Source organism: Adiantum capillus-veneris, chromosome 10 (assembly GCF_014529385.1).
Source record: "Adiantum capillus-veneris isolate H3 chromosome 10, ASM1452938v2, whole genome shotgun sequence".
NCBI classification, from domain to species: domain Eukaryota; kingdom Viridiplantae; phylum Streptophyta; class Polypodiopsida; order Polypodiales; family Pteridaceae; genus Adiantum; species Adiantum capillus-veneris.
The window spans coordinates 137,934,025-137,949,810 of NC_140940.1; the positions used below are offsets into that span (position 1 = coordinate 137,934,025).

Genomic DNA, 15,786 nt, shown 5'->3' on the forward strand with positions numbered 1-15,786 from the left:
GTGCTTTAGTGTGTCGCAGCCATGGTCTTCCAATGAGCAAAGGAAATACGCCCTCAACCTCGGGAAGACGAACCACAACAAAATCCAAGTTAAAAGTAAAGTCTTGAACCTGCAGAGGCCCATTGTCCACTATGCCCACTGGGTAGACTGTCCGCTGGTCGGCCAATGTAACTGTGAAGGGAACAGTGTCACCAACGTGTGACTACTATCTATCCTTTTTGTTGATTTCTTTCTTATTATTTATTTACTTTCACTTTTTGGAAACACCCCTCGGGAAATCTAATTGCCCTGCATTGCATAGCTAGTGTGGAATTGTCCAAAGGGAGTCCAGGCCTGAGGGCAAGAGAGCACTAAGGTTGGACAAAGACTATGGTTAGCCAAAGTGGAGTCATTGACTAGCCAAAGTGAAATCCTTTGCTACAGAGGCTACATTTCAGTATTGGGTGTGGCTGCAGTGTACAAAGGGGGTCAGATGACATAGAAAGATACAATGGCAGCATCTCCTAAAATTTAGGGAACTGCTATTTTGGGACCTGAAAATGTGTTTGCGTCATTACCTCAGGAATGACAAGGGGAACATTTTCTTACTCTGCCATGAAGTCAACTGGGCAACCGGTTGGGAGATTTTTAGGCGGCAACCCCGAAACGGGAAAATGCTTGTAAATGTGCCAAGTGGCACCTTCTGGTGCACTTTCCTCATGCAACAAGAAGTGGCGCTGAATTTTAAGCTGGGAGAGGCTCATTTTCAGATTTTGTCACAGGTTAAGAGCTATGGAGTGCTTGCTTTCCCTCCTATGTACAGTGCGGTGCCAGGAGTGATGCCCTGCACGCTACGCACTGTCCTCTCTCTCCCCTATGGCAGTATGTTATACCCCTCTAGTGGGCTTTTCAATTGACCAATGTACAGTTGTGTGGGTTCATGCGCGATTGCCGAGGCAAGAGCCTCTTGCACAGGTACTGGATTAGCTAGTGGCTAATCCCCCCGCAGGTACAGGTGAATTCGGAGATGTTTCACGCCAGAAATCTCGTCCGATTCAAAGGGCAAGTAGCCCTACAAGTGCGGGAGCTCGAGGACTTGCTACAGATGCGACCGGCATGCGAAACGGAGCCCGAAACAGTAAATTACAGCCTGCTGTGTATTTTTGCAGGTTTAGGGTTTTGGCCCTAAACGGTCCCTAATACCCCCAGGAGGTTTGGGGACACGAGGGGACCGCTGTACAGGTGATCTTGCGCATTTTCGGGGCTGAAAACAGAGAATTCAGCGTGCTGCAGATTCTCGCCAGGTTTTGCAAAGTGCCCGTATGCGTCGGGAAAGTCATTCAATGCGTGGGAATACTAACTGTGAAGGGTCCTAGTACAGTTATGCTTCCGAAATCGGGCCGGAACAGTTGAAATTCAGCCAAGCTTGTGCGGGGCAACTTGTAGGGAACCACAACGTTTATTCCCTCTTTTAAGCTATAAAGAAATACCGAAAGGGGCGCCTAAGTTAGGGGCCAACCTGGTGTCGGTCTTCTCATACAGGTGCAATCTAGCAGCCTGTATCCCTTTCCCCTTTGTTGTGTCTTGAAAGTACAGGTAGAATAGACGACTAATAATGGGTGAAAGCTAAATCAAGGTTTGAAGTAAAGTCTACCGCCCTTTTTGAAAGTACACGCCGGTTTCATGGTTCCATCCCCGGGATTAAATCACTTTTTCCCATAGAAGTGAGCCTTGGTCAGGTTGGGCTTGAAGACACAGGGAATCATAGACCAGACACAGGGAATTGCAATTATGGCTAATAGACCAGATGAAGTGACTAAAGAGGTTTCCTCTTCACAGGGTCAACAGACACATGAAGTGGGTGAGTCTTCAAGACCACCACAGACGGATGATGATATATTCAGGACCCAGTTGGCTACTGCTGTGGCTATGTTCACACAAGTAATGCAGAACCCGAGGTTCTTAGCCTTTCTACAACCTCCTCTTCCGTCTCAGCAAGTTGGGTCACTGGATCGTATTCACAAGCCTGTTAAGACTCAAGCACACGTGATTCATACTGCACAGTCAATGGAAACACCTGTACACTTGACGGAGAACATGCAGTCTCCACAACCTGTGCCTAAGGTGCAAGAACAAGTGGCTGAGATGCCAGTCTTTCAAGCTGTACCAGTTCAGCCAACCACTTTTCAGCAGCCTATAGCTGGTTCTAATGGGCAGGGAAGCAACCTACAGGCTATGCAACAAGTCTTCCCACCACCTTCAGTACACCCTGGCTATTTTGGAGGTGGATCGGTATTCCAGAGCATGGTTGGTCATGCACCTGGAAATCAGTTTTACACGCTAGGAACAGTGTTCGGAGGTGCTCAAACGATGATGCCTAACCCCATGTATGGTTTCACGGGCATGCTACCAGAGTTTCAAAGCACTCAGGGCCAATTTGGGATACCACAGGCAAATTTTGGTATAGCTGGAATTACAAATCAGCATCCAAATATGGCATTTCCAGGTCAACTTAATAGCGGTCAATGAACACAAATGAACCCTAACAGTGTTCCCATGCTTCAGTCACTTCCATATGACAATTTAACGCCGTTGGAGAGGCCAACTCCGTACAAAGAAGGTGGCAAAGGTGTGACATTCACGACCTTTACAGGGTTTGATGACAGGAAGAAGGCTCTCTCATTCCTCCAGCAGTTTGACAAGGCCTATGCAGGGGGGAACTTTACAGAGGCTTCAAAGGTCCACAAGGCAACCACTTTCTTGACAGGGAATGCGGGACAATGGTGGACAACTTTATTGCTTCAAGGGCAAGCTCCGTCCACATGGATTTACTTCAAGCAGATTTTTGCAGCAGCATGGTTATATGATGACTTTGAAGCAGATGTCATGACAGAATGGCACCAACTTAATGCTGCTACTTGCAAGAATCTGGATGACTACAATCGGAAGTTTTGGAAAGCTCTACTTCCAGTAACTTCCTATAGGTTTGTGCCATTGACAGAACAGATTGAAAAATACTGTTGTGGCCTACCCAAAGGATTGAGAAAGTATTGTACGAAGACCAAAGTCACTACTTTGACGCAGCTCATCGAGGTAGCAAACACTGGCAATGGTTTTCTCAAGGGAGACGATTGTGAATTTAATACTGGCGTCAAGGAAGGATTAGCCAAGAAAAATTCAGCGAAGAAGTATGTTCCCAAGGAGGTTCCTAAAGTGACTCAGGAGCCGGCCAACGGAGGGAAAGACAAAGCTACGGCTGAATCAGAAAAGAGACCAACGAAGAAATGGAAAAGACGTTTTCCTCGCAAGTCGGAAGAGAAAAAGAAGGTCCTGAGGTCAGAGAACAAATGCTTCATCTGTGAGCAGCCTGGCCACATTGCTTACAACTGTCCTACAAAGAAAAGGCCAGCTGATTCTGAAGACAAGGAGGATAGGAAAGGAAAGAAGCCCATGGCTGGTCTAGTGCCAGATATGGTGAGCGACAAGCCAAATTCAGATGCAAGTGAGCTTTGCAGAGCATTGGGAAAGGTCAGGGATCAAACAGTGCTTATCTTCTTTGATCCAGGTGCCAAAGCCAACTTCATTTCCCCAGAATTGGCTTCAAAGTTGGGAATCAGACCTGAAGAGATGGGGTATACAGCAGAGGCAGGTTTGGCATGTCCTGGCCGTACAGAGGCTGTGACACCCATCATTGGAAAGTTGCGCCTACATATCCAGTCCTATGTAGATGCTCAAGAATTTTACATCATGCCACTGGACGGATGTGATGTGTTGTTAGGTATTCCTTGGTTATTTCGTGTACAAGGGAATCATGGATGCCTACAACAAAAGATCACTGTACAGAGCAGGGAAAGACTCACATTCTGGATGTAAAGCTTAAAGGGGAGTGTATTCCCATTGTATCAGCTTCTGCTATTACTTCTGTAATGAAAAAGCATCTTTCTGCGTACTTGGTTTTTGCACGTGAAGTGTCAGATTGTGATGAATCAAATTTATCTATGCTAGATAAAGAAAGGTCAATGTTTTTACAACAGTATAGTGACTGTTTTTCCGATTCATTACCGTCTCCGTTACCGCCAAAGAGACCCGAGGACCATGCGATAGATTTGGTGCCAGGCAGTAGCCCACCAAATAAGCCTCCGTACAGGGTTAGTGCAGCTCAGCAGAAAGAGATAATGGGCCAAGTACAGGAGCTATTAGAAAAGGGGCTGACTCAGCCCAATTCATCCCCATTCTGTTCTCCAGTGTTGTTGGTGCAGAAAAAGGATGGCTCATGGCGTATGTGCATCGACTACCGTGCACTGAACAAGAATACCATCAAGAATAGGTTCCCTATACCTAGAATTGATGATATTCTGGACAAATTAGAAGGTGCAGCTATGTTTAGCAGGATAGATCTAAAGAGTGGGTACCATCAGATCCGCATTAGATCAGAGGATGTGCACAAGACTGCTTTTAGAACAACGTTTGGCCTTTACGAATTTTTAGTGATGCCCTTTGGTCTCACAAATGCTCTTGCTACGTTCAATAGGATGATGGACAGAATTTTCCGTCCACACCAGCAGTTTGTTGGTACATTCTTTGATGACATGATAGTCTACTCAAAGAATGAAGAGGAGCATAGGCATCACTTGGCCATTGTGTTCAAAGAGCTACGCAGTCATAGGTTGCTCATCAATGCAAAGAAAAGTGAATTTTTTCTGGAAGAGATTCATTTTCTGGGACACATTGTCTCAAAGGATGGTGTCAGAATGGATCCTGCAAAAGTTGAAGCGATCAAGTCATGGCCAGATTTGAAGACGGTGCACGATGTCCGAAGTTTCTTGGGACTATGCTTCTATTACAGAAGGTTTATCCGAAATTTCACAGAGATTGCTTCACCTTTACGTGCTCTTCAAAAGAAGGCAGTCACCTTTAGATGGACACAGAAAGAGATTTCAGCTTTTAATCTCTTAAAGGAAAAGATGACTTCAGATCCAGTCATTGTGTTGCCAGATCTTAGGAAGTCATTTGTGGTCCAGTGTGACGCCTGTGGTAGTAGCATTGGTGCAGTGCTAATGCAAGATGGCAGGGTAGTAGCCTATGAGAGCAGAATTTTGCAAGGGCCAGAGATGACCATGCAGGTCTATGAGAAAGAGTTATTGGCTGTGATTCATGCGCTCTTAAGTTGGAAACACTACCTGCTAGGTGCAGACTTTGTTGTCCAAACGGACCATCAAACCTTGCGATACTTCTTGACACAGGCAAAGTTATCTGAAAAGCATATGTGATGGACAAATATCTTGTCCATGTTCCACTTTCAGATTGTGCATGTGGAATGCAAGAAGAACATTGTGGCTGATGCCTTGTCAAGGAAGCCACAAATTTCAGCTGTGTCAATTCCTTATCATCATGAACTTGATGATATGAGGGAACAGTATGCAAATGATGAAGATTTTGCAAGGGTCTTAGAGCTGTTAAGAACACTATCTTCTTAAAGACGGGTTCATGATGATGCATGGCAGATTGTGTGTCACAAAGCCATTGCGACACAAAGTTATGGAAAGAGTCATGTCCCACCGTATGCAAGGCATCATGGTATCGATGCTACAGTTAAAGCGGTTGAGACATTCTTCTACTGGCCTACATTGAGAAGAGATGTGGATGCCTTTGTGGGAGAATGCCTAATTTGCCAGAAGATCAAGTTTGACAGGCAAAAGGCACTAGGGTTATTGCAACCACTACCTATTCCAGATAAACCATGGGAAAGTATTGCTATGGATTTTATCTTTGATCTTCCGAGAACGCAGACAGGAAAAGATGGTATTTGGACCATCATTTGCAGATTCAGCAAGCAGGCTCATTTTATTCCTGTCAGGAAGAAGATAAAGCCAGATCAGATGGCACGCTTGTTTATGAGCAATATTTTCAAGTATCATGGCATGCCACAGTCGATTGTTAGCGACTGTGATCCACGCATGACAAGTTTGTTCCGGAGAGGCTTGTTTGAGAATATGGGCACCACGCTCAAATTCTCTTCGTCATTCATCTTCAAACAGATGGGCAATCAGAAGAGGCAAATTCTATTGTCCTAGATCTGTTGAAGTGCTATGTGTCAGAACATAAAGGAAAGTGGGAGCAGTATTTGCCATTGGTGGAGTATGCATACAATAATACAGTGCATTCATCAACTGGCAAGGCACCTTTGAGATAGTTGAAGGTGACAAGAAAGTTCCTCCCATACTGCATACAAAGGACAAGATATTTGAAGCAGATAAGTATGTTCAGGACATGGATGAAATGTACAAGAAGGTCAAAGTGGCCTTAGAAAAGACTCAGGCAAAGCAAAAGAAAGCACTTGGTCGTCACCGTCGTGAAGTGGTATTTTTACTTGGTGATTGGGTGCTTCTACGCTTTGAAAAGGCAAGGTTAAAGAAGATGAAGAGCAAGGAAAGACTGTTTCCAAAGCTCAGCATGCGTTACTATGGGCCTTTTCAAGTGTGCGACATAATCAGTGATGTTGCATATAGGCTGAAATTGCTTGACAGTTGGAAGATTCACAATGCGTTTCATGCGAGTCTTCTCAGACCCTATGTGGGTGATGTGCCAGAAGATATGCCAGCTGAAGATCAACCGGAAGTCGAGGAACTTGACGAGATCTTGGTCCCGGAACAGATTTTGGCACATAAGGAAAGGAAAGTGAAAGGCAAGGTTGCTAGGCGTTACTTGGTAAAGTTCAGAAACTATCCACCAATGGATGCTAAGTGGATGGAAGAAGGTGAACTTACAGAGCCACCAACTGTGTCATCACTTTACCTTGAAGCCTTCGATTTGCAACCTACCTTGACCCCTTGAGTTTCAAAGCTACATGGATTGTCAGTATGACAATGGCTTCTGAAAGAAATGATGTACATAGTATTTAAAGTGAGCTCAAATGAAATACCTGTTACATGAATGTTAGAGCTGTACAGATTGTCAGTTTGGCAATTGCTCTTATGGAATGTCCAAAAGTGTGCTTAGTGCTATAGAAGTGAGTATTTCTTGTCAGTTTGTCAAAAATACAGTAATTGCTTCTATTAAAGAGTACATGTGTAACTGCATTCTTAAACTATCGGTTTGGGTATGCTCGAAAGTGTTACGGGATCCAACGTGTACTATAAGACAGTGGCAAAATGTGTAGCTACCATTTTGTCATTGGAAAGTTAGTAACTCAAAGCAATGGCAGAGTGCGAAGCTACCACTATGTCATTGGGACAGGGTTCACACGTAGGCAATACATGTGTCGACGAGGTGTTGAATACACCAGGGTTGACAATGAGCATGTATGTGTCGTACATGTGTCGACAAGTGTTGAATACATTAGTGTTGACTGTGAGCATGTACGACATAGATGCAAACGAGGACGTTTGAGATTTCAAGAGGGGGGTATGTCACCAGGGTGTGACTACTATCTATCCTTTTTGTTGATTTCTTTCTTATTATTTATTTACTTTCACTTTTTGGAAACACCCCTCGGGAAATCTAATTGCCTTGCATTGCATAGCTAGTGTGGAACTGTCCAAAGGGAGTCCAGGCCTGAGGGCAAGAGAGCACTAAGGTTGGACAAAGACTAGGGTTAGCCAAAGTGGGGTCATTGACTAGCCAAAGTGAAATCCTTTGCTACAGAGGCTACATTTCAGTTTTGGGTGTGGCTGCAGTGTACAAAGGGGGTCAGATGACCTAGAAAGATACAATGGCAGCATCTCCTAAAATTTAGGGAACTGCTATTTTGGGACCTGAAAATGTGTTTGCGTCATTACCTCAGGAATGACAAGGGGAACATTTTCTTACTCTGCCGTGAAGTCAACTGGGCAACCGGTTGGGAGATTTTTAGGCGGCAACCCCGAAACGGGAAAATGCTTGTAAATGTGCCAACTGGCACCTTCTGGTGCACTTTCCTCATGCAACAAGAAGTGGCGCTGAATTTTAAGTTGGGAGAGGCTCATTTTCAGATTTTGTCACAGGTTAAGAGCTATGGAGTGCTTGCTTTCCCTCCTATGTACAGTGCGGTGCCAGGAGTGATGCCCTGCATGCTACGCACTGTCCTCTCTCTCCCCTATGGCAGTATGTTATACCCCTCTAGTGGGCTTTTCAATTGACCAATGTACAGTTGTGTGGGTTCATGCGCGATTGCCGAGGCAAGAGCCTCTTGCACAGGTACTGGATTAGCTAGCGGCTAATCCCCCCGCAGGTACAGGTGAATTCGGAGATGTTTCATGCCAGAAATCTCGTCCGATTCAAAGGGCAAGTAGCCCTACAAGTGCGGGAGCTCGAGGACTTGCTACAGATGCGACCGGCACGCGAAACGGAGCCCGAAACAGTAAATTACAGCCTGCTGTGTATTTTTGCAGGTTTAGGGTTTTGGCCCTAAACGGTCCCTAATACCCCCAGGAGGTTTGGGGACACGAGGGGACCGCTGTATAGGTGATCTGGCGCATTTTCGGGGCTGAAAACAGAGAATTCAGCGTGCTGCAGATTCTCGCCAGGTTTTGCAAAGTGCCTGTATGCGTCGGGAAAGTCATTCAATGCGTGGGAATACTGACTGTGAAGGGTCCTAGTACAGTTATGCTTCCGAAATCGGGCCGGAACAGTTGAAATTCAGCCAAGCTTGTGCAGGGCAACTTGTAGGGAACCACAGCGTTTATTCCCTCTTTTAAGCTATAAAGAAATACCGAAAGGGGCGCCTAAGTTAGGGGCCAATCTGGTGTCGGTCTTCTCATACAAGTGCAATCTAGCAGCCTGTATCCCTTTCCCCTTTGTTGTGTCTTGAAAGTACAGGTAGAATAGACGACTAATAATGGGTGAAAGCTAAATCAAGGTTTGAAGTAAAGTCTACCGCCCTTTTTGAAAGTACACGCCGGTTTCAAGCAGGGCGAGTAGGCTGTAGACCTAGAGCTAACATAGTGAACTCGGGCATCAGGTTGATGCCAGATCCACCATCCACTATCACTCCTGAGAATTGCCGACCCAAAACGGACACTGTCAGGCGAGGGCTTCTATAATCAGTGAGTGGAGCAGCGGGATTGGATATCATATAGGACTCTGATGGTCGCACTGGGAGGTGCCCGCCACTAGGACCTGCTCCAGGATAAAGTGATTGAATAACAACAAGGGTGTCACTTCTAAACTTTGCATCTAGTCGCAGCATGTCATAGAGCGACACTTGTTGGAAAGTGTTCTTCAAGACTGTCTCTACTGTAAGCTTCTCTTTTTCTACCTATTGTTTCTCTAGTACCTTGATCTTCTGTGGATCGGAAACTGCTTCCAAGAAAGCTTCATCAAGATTGGAGAGCAAAGATTTGGATTCCTTCATGGCACTGGGGGATGGCTTGTTTACAGTTGAAGGCAGAGTATCCACTGGTGTGAGAATGTGTGGGGGAGTTGAACTTGCTGGAATGCTAAGACCAAGAGCGGCTCTCTGGGCCCGGGTGAGGACGCCCGATGGCTCCTCTGCCAACTGCAGCGGCCTATTTTGAGGGGTAACCACGTGGGTAGAAGGGGGCGGCTGAGAGATGGTGCTCACTGCTATTAAGTTGAGCTTGGGAAAGGCAAAAAAAATCATTCTGGCTTTGACTTGAGTTCGAAGCCGTGGATGCACGAAGTTTAGGGCAATCCTTATTGTAGTGATCCTTCATTTCAGGGCAATGACGGCGAGGGGACCCTTCTGGCAGGGGGAATTTGCTTTGGTAATGCCCATATTCCCCGCATCTGTAGCACAAAATGGGCCGATTTAAAGGGTGAGTCGACGAACGAGGTGGTCCTTGCTCCACGTGCATGGAGTTGGAGGTGGAGGCATAGAAATTTTGAGGGGATGAGGGAGTATGGGTATGACCAAAGCTCTGAGACGGAAAAGTACTTTGCATACCTTGCATAGGAGGCGCTGTCAGCAACGGTGGCATATGGTGTGGATGGCCACAGGGAGAAACCATGTTGGATGCTGGAGCTGTCCATTGTTGAAGAGTATGACCAAGGCTTTGCTGTATTTGTCACAATCCCTTGAGGTAGTAGCAATCCTTGTCCTCATGACCAGACTTCTCACAGAAGTGGCAGTAAACCCGAAGGGGACAGTCCTGTGGAATGTGTCCTGGAGAGCGGCATGAGCTGCACCATACCATAGCCTTAGTCTCCTGCTGAGACCTAAGCTCTTCTAGCTCTCTCTTTATTTGATCCAAAGCGTCGTGATGTGGGGGCTTCTCCTGTCTGAGGGAGATTGACTTCTCCTCTATAAGAGCTCTCTGTAACTTTAGGGCTTCCACTTCCCTGCGTAAAGAAGTTATCGGATTAGAAGGACTTTCCGAAAATACTGAGGTGGTTTCTACCTGAGGGGAGTTGGTGAACAGCTTCCTAGCCCCCTCTATCCTAGTAGCAGCTGCGATGAATTCCTCCAGAGTGGTGTCGGGTCGGAGGCTCTCTCGTAGTTTTTGCTGAGAAGTTTTGGGAAGCGCCTTCTCTACTCACTTCTTAACCATAAATTCACCTGGTTGCTGGGGAAGCTTGGCAACCAGAGACTTGGTTTTCGTCATAAGTTCTGTAAAGGTCTCCTCTGGCTGGAGCACCATGTTGGCCAACTCATCCAACACTTTCTCTTGGTAGTCACCTGGCCTGAAAGCTGCACAGAACTGTTGTCTTAAGGCTACCCAAGTTGCAAAATGGTTCTCTGCAAACTGGCTGTACCATTCTGCTAAGCCATCCAAGGTGGATGGAAAGAGTACCAAATAAGCATCTTCCCTATTAAGACCCCGACCCCTACAGAGAGATACAAACCTCCTTGCATGGTCGTCAGCATCTTCTGAAGAGAGTCCTTTGAATGTAGGGAACTTGATGTTTACCTTAGCCAAAACGCTAGCCAACGGCTCCATGGGCCCTTGCTGAGCCTGTTGCTCAGTAGCCTGCTATAGCAGAATAGGAGAAAGCTTTACTAGCTTTACTAGAGAAGGTGATTTGGAAGATATGGAACAAGAGGGAGGAATGGGTGATGTCGTATGTGGAGATATGGTTGATGAGGTTGATGGGCTTCTAACAGGTTCCAAGGGTCGTCTTCTGTTGTAGTACTTCAGAGGACTCAGTAGTGCGCTTTGACGCTCGACTGACCTCCTTATATGGGTCATGCAGCGACCACCACACCAACCAAGCTTTTGGGCAAGACAACTTTGAACTGGCTGAAGACTGGTCTAGACTCTACTAGACCAGGCAAGTGACTAGACCAGGCTGGACCAGAGACGAGACCAGGCTCGCAAGTGATTAGACTAGGTTGGACCAGGGACGAGACCAGGCTGGACCAGGGACGAGGTCCAGACCAGGGCAAGAGATGACTAGTGCGAGGGACTAGACCTGTTGGACCAGGCGAGAGAGGAACAGTGCAAGGCAAGGTCCGCGAAGCTAGATAGACCTAACTACAACTAGCTTCAAGATTCTCACAGAGTGAGATTTCAGTTGAGGTCCCACCGTGATCACCAAAATGAGAGCACCTGTAGCGCGGATAATGTATCGTGCTCTCTACAGTGGGTGGTCCTCAGTGCAATGTGCATGACAATCTCACTCAAACAAACTGAACAGAAAGGAAACAAGAGACATCAACAGAGCTCACAAAGACACAACAACAGACCAGAACATATGACTCCACTATCTCAAAGACTGATACAGACTCTGGCGTGGCAACACACTCAACTCCACCCCAGGACTCACAGGTACAATGGGGGTGTCGAGGCTCAGATGTGCCGGGATGGTGAAGACGTGCTCTGTGTATAGACTCCTCTAAACGACTACGTGAAAAGATATGAAGCCGATGATGATAATGACCCAAAGGCCCATAAATGTCAGCCACCTAAGCCAATCTCCAAAGTGAGTGGCGGTGGTGACCTGGCAACGATGTCCACTAGACCAGCGTCCGTATCCTGCCACGTGTCACTGCCCAGCCCAGCCCAGAGAGTCCGTCCAGTGTGAACCGGACCAGACGGTTCACACCAGACCAACTGTACTAACTGAGTGTCCTGTGAAAGTGACACTGTAGCCTGCTACACCCTTTTATGCTAAGCCAGTAAGAGATGCAAAGAAAGCTGACTCATCTCTTCAAGAAAACCGAGATAAGATGCAGCATCATGAGGAATGTATTTGCAGAAGAGGGCGCTTGGCACCCAACATATATCATATATTGAGTGTATAACTAAATAAAATAATTTTTGAATCTTGAGGTTGCAAAATGCATTAAACAGCAGATAAACTCTATAGAATCCTCTTGACGCTGAAATTGGTTCCACACTCAGACAATATATTAACAGCAATAGGCCCTGCGCTATGGAATGTCAAGTCGTTGTTGGCGCTCAGCTTGTTTGGCATACTATGGCTGCTATATGGAGTTTCTACCTCGGCCGGCCTGCTGCACAAAAGACCTTTGAGAAGATGTGAATAGGTTTTCACTGCCCGCCCTAGATCAGTAGCTTTCCTCCAAGGGAAAATGAGGGTTTGTGTTGGCTACAATACCAAACTCATGTATGCACTCTGCAGCCATCTGAACTTGATCCGATAGCTGCTGCGTACATGGACCTTTGCTCATAGAATCCGCCACCAAATCATGGTTATTGGCAAGAAGGGAGCTCCGAAGTAGTAATTGTTGTGCATTCAAATCCACACCACCACAATTCCCTACCTCGTATATCGCAGCTGCCGAAGAGCAATGCTACAATATACTGTTGTTGCTAATCTCAATTGCATCCGCATTGGCTGCCGTCTGCACGTGGTTTAGCAAGAGAAGCTCTTTACAGGCAATAATATTGGTCATATTGTCTATAAAGTTTTTGCTATCCCACCCAGTTGTTGAATGGCAAGCAGTGAACTGCTAATCGAGGCTAATAGGTGCTGACATATTGGTATGCCTATCTCCAAAAATGCCATTACTCCGCAGTCCGTGTTCTTCGGCTTCTCCAGCATCAAATCTCTTTGTGTGGAAAAAGGAATTAGGTTTTGCTTCTGTTCTTTGACTATTCTTTTGCACCTGGACGGCAGCGTAGACACCTGCATGATTGACTACTTGACTTCCGTTGCAATGTTGTTGCATCTCGTTGGAGCTACACATTAACCAACTCCCGCAGACACCATATTCTATGTTGAATTGGTCACAAGAGATGTTTCTGTTTGTTTGCAGATCCTTCCGAAATGCTTGTATCAAACTTTCAAATAGGCCATCAAAAGAGCTAGACGAGGAGTGCGACTGAAGCCAACGGCTTATCAGACCATGACTTGCACTCGTGGCAATATTCCCCAATGCCTTTCCCTCGACATTGAGTTGTCTGCCACTAATCCCCTCCCACTCTCTGTTAAAAGCGCAAGCAGCTAGCACTGAAGCTGCTGGCTTAATTACTTCAGGATAACATCCATCATAAGCTTCGGTGTGATCGCTCCTGCTAAGCTTTTTTGCCCTTGTCCACTTTGACGTTTACTCTTTCCATTTTTTCGCCTCTCTGCATTGCGAACAGCCTGATAGCATCAGCAAAAGAATGTGTTGAACAGGCCAGCAAAGGCAATGAGTTTTGGTGCCAACTGATCATCGATTGAAATCTGATATCTTCTGCTTCTGCCATGGGTTGATTGCATGAAATATCTGATCTTTGAAGTGCTCATCACGTCCGCAAGCATCCGAAGTACTCTCCAGCTTGATGAACTACGAAATATAACCAGGGTTTGAAAGGTCTCCGATACTCCTTTCCGGTTTTGTCTGGCTTGCTGCTACACGTGCATACTGCGCAGAAAAGAATTGGTGTGAATCTTGAGAATTAGGCATGGGACCTGCTACATATCATTTCCATGAACATTAAAGGATGGCCAAGGGCACAAGGTTGTTGATTCTGCATGACTATACTTGGAGCGGCATAATGCTGGCCATAACTAGTTGCGCTTGCAGAAACGAGCTGAGTAGGTAGTTGAAGCTGGACATATTGTTCAACTAGCCACTGGGTCTTGTTGCACACAAAGCTGCTATGATCGCTATAATGCGGGGAAGGCACAAAGGCTTCACTACAAAAGAAGATCGATTCCAATATGCCGATGGGGCAAACAGTGACATTGTCGACCTCCTACCGTGGAATGAATAGGGAGGAGCTTGGCCTACAGACTCTATGCTACTGAAGAATGCTCTCGCCATGTCGACAAGGTAGGCTTTTCTTCATGGCTCTTTGCTTTCATGTGAACACGTATAAGGTGCCAGTACAGCAGCTAGCTGGGCTTTGCCACTTCCAACACCATAGATGGGTGTTGCCACTCCCAGCACCATAGATCAGAGGCTGAGCCGAAGGCAGTAGGGTCCGCGTTTGATGGTTCCATTGAAGCTCTACGCGAGCAAGTACTTTAAACTTTTGTCTCCATTGCTTTCTCTTATATGACTTCATATGTGAGTAGAAGCTGCTCGATCTGCTCAAAGCGTGGTTAGAGGCATTAATCAGCTGCTAATCAACCTCCTAATAAGTTTCTTAAGTGTAGGGTAAATGCGAGCTATTCTGGAGCACAGAAGAAAAGCATGGAAAGAGAAGGGTACTCTGTAGACCCACATCCAGCAATGCTTGTCATCTTCCTGTAGTACTAGCCAGAAAGAAGTCGCAGCCTCCTCCTGTAGCAATTACTCCTGTGAGTATTTGTGTGCTGAAATTGTTATGTGTTGCGATGCTTTGGTTGAAAGGAGGAGCGTCAAAAGATGCTCCTAGCTTCATAACCTTCTATCTCTCTCTCTCTCTCTCTCTCTCTCTCTCAAATAGTGGCCAGAGACAAACCTGCACACAAAGCTCCGAGCTGCTTCTGGAACCTGTGTGAACTGCTTGTGGAGAAGATCGAATTGTTGCTGAGAGCAACGCAGACGAAGATGGCTTTCTTTTATTTTATTCACTTGGTAGCTTTTGACGGCGTAGTTTTTTTTAGAGCTTTTCATCGCAGCGATGCGTTTTTTTTTTTTATTTAAATCTAATGCCACGTGATGGCTTCATTTCTTTTATTTTATTCACTTGGTAGTTGGTAGCTTTTGACGGCATAGTTTTTTTTAGAGCTTTTCATCGCAACGATGTTTTTTTTTAATAATTTAATCTAATGCCACGTGGTGGCTTTAGAGTTCAGAAAGCGTAAAAAGAGCGTTGGGCTCACCACGTAATAAAGGATAGGAATATGTCCATACTGTTTTGGGTTGATTCGGTTAGTAAGAATCTAAGTGAGATGTTGCTTTGTCGAAGGGAGGAAATAACAAGCAAAGTCAGAGGGAGGTCGAAAATGGTGGACAACCAGCCAATTGGAGGCGGGAGAGTGACTTGCGGGTTGGCAAGAGAGGCTACATCACAGAGGTAGGAGAAAAAGATTGCCTTTTTTTTGTATGTTTGCGCTCGCGTTGCATGTAACAAATAGCTCGCAGGTGAAGTGGCTCAGCCCAAAGAAGCTTGAATTGATAAGTTGAAGTGGGATCTTCGAAGATTCAATCTAATGAGAGTAGAAAGAGCGAGTTTGATCCCATGATGTGAGGAATTGATAAAGGGTCCTATCGTTTAAGGACTTCAAAAAATTTCATCTCGGTAAATTATTTTATTATTTTCTATGCTTATTAAATCTATCTTTTGAATTTTCTTATTAAAAAACATTAAAATATTCTTTTGTTAAATTGTTAATGTATTTTTTTATTTTTATCACATATAAAGTTTTCACAAAACGTGAGAATTACCATCTGTTAAATTTTATTATATCCTATGCCTATTAGATTTACCTTTTTCTATTCATAAAATAAATCATTTTAATTTATGTTTATATTACATATAAATTTTT

General features: G+C 45.4%; 1 protein-coding gene across 1 annotated transcript in view; it reads right to left on the reverse strand.

The window, feature by feature from the left end:
* The window catches only part of LOC147449722 (phosphopantothenate--cysteine ligase 2-like), an 85,763-nt gene extending 70,853 nt beyond the window's left edge, over positions 1-14,910 (reverse strand). Inside the window, exon 1 of the mRNA XM_086522072.1 lies at positions 14,757-14,910. The gene's annotated coding sequence lies outside the window, so the exon portion shown is untranslated. The remainder of the gene's footprint in view (positions 1-14,756) is intronic.
* Between the last annotated feature and the right edge of the window lie 876 nt (positions 14,911-15,786).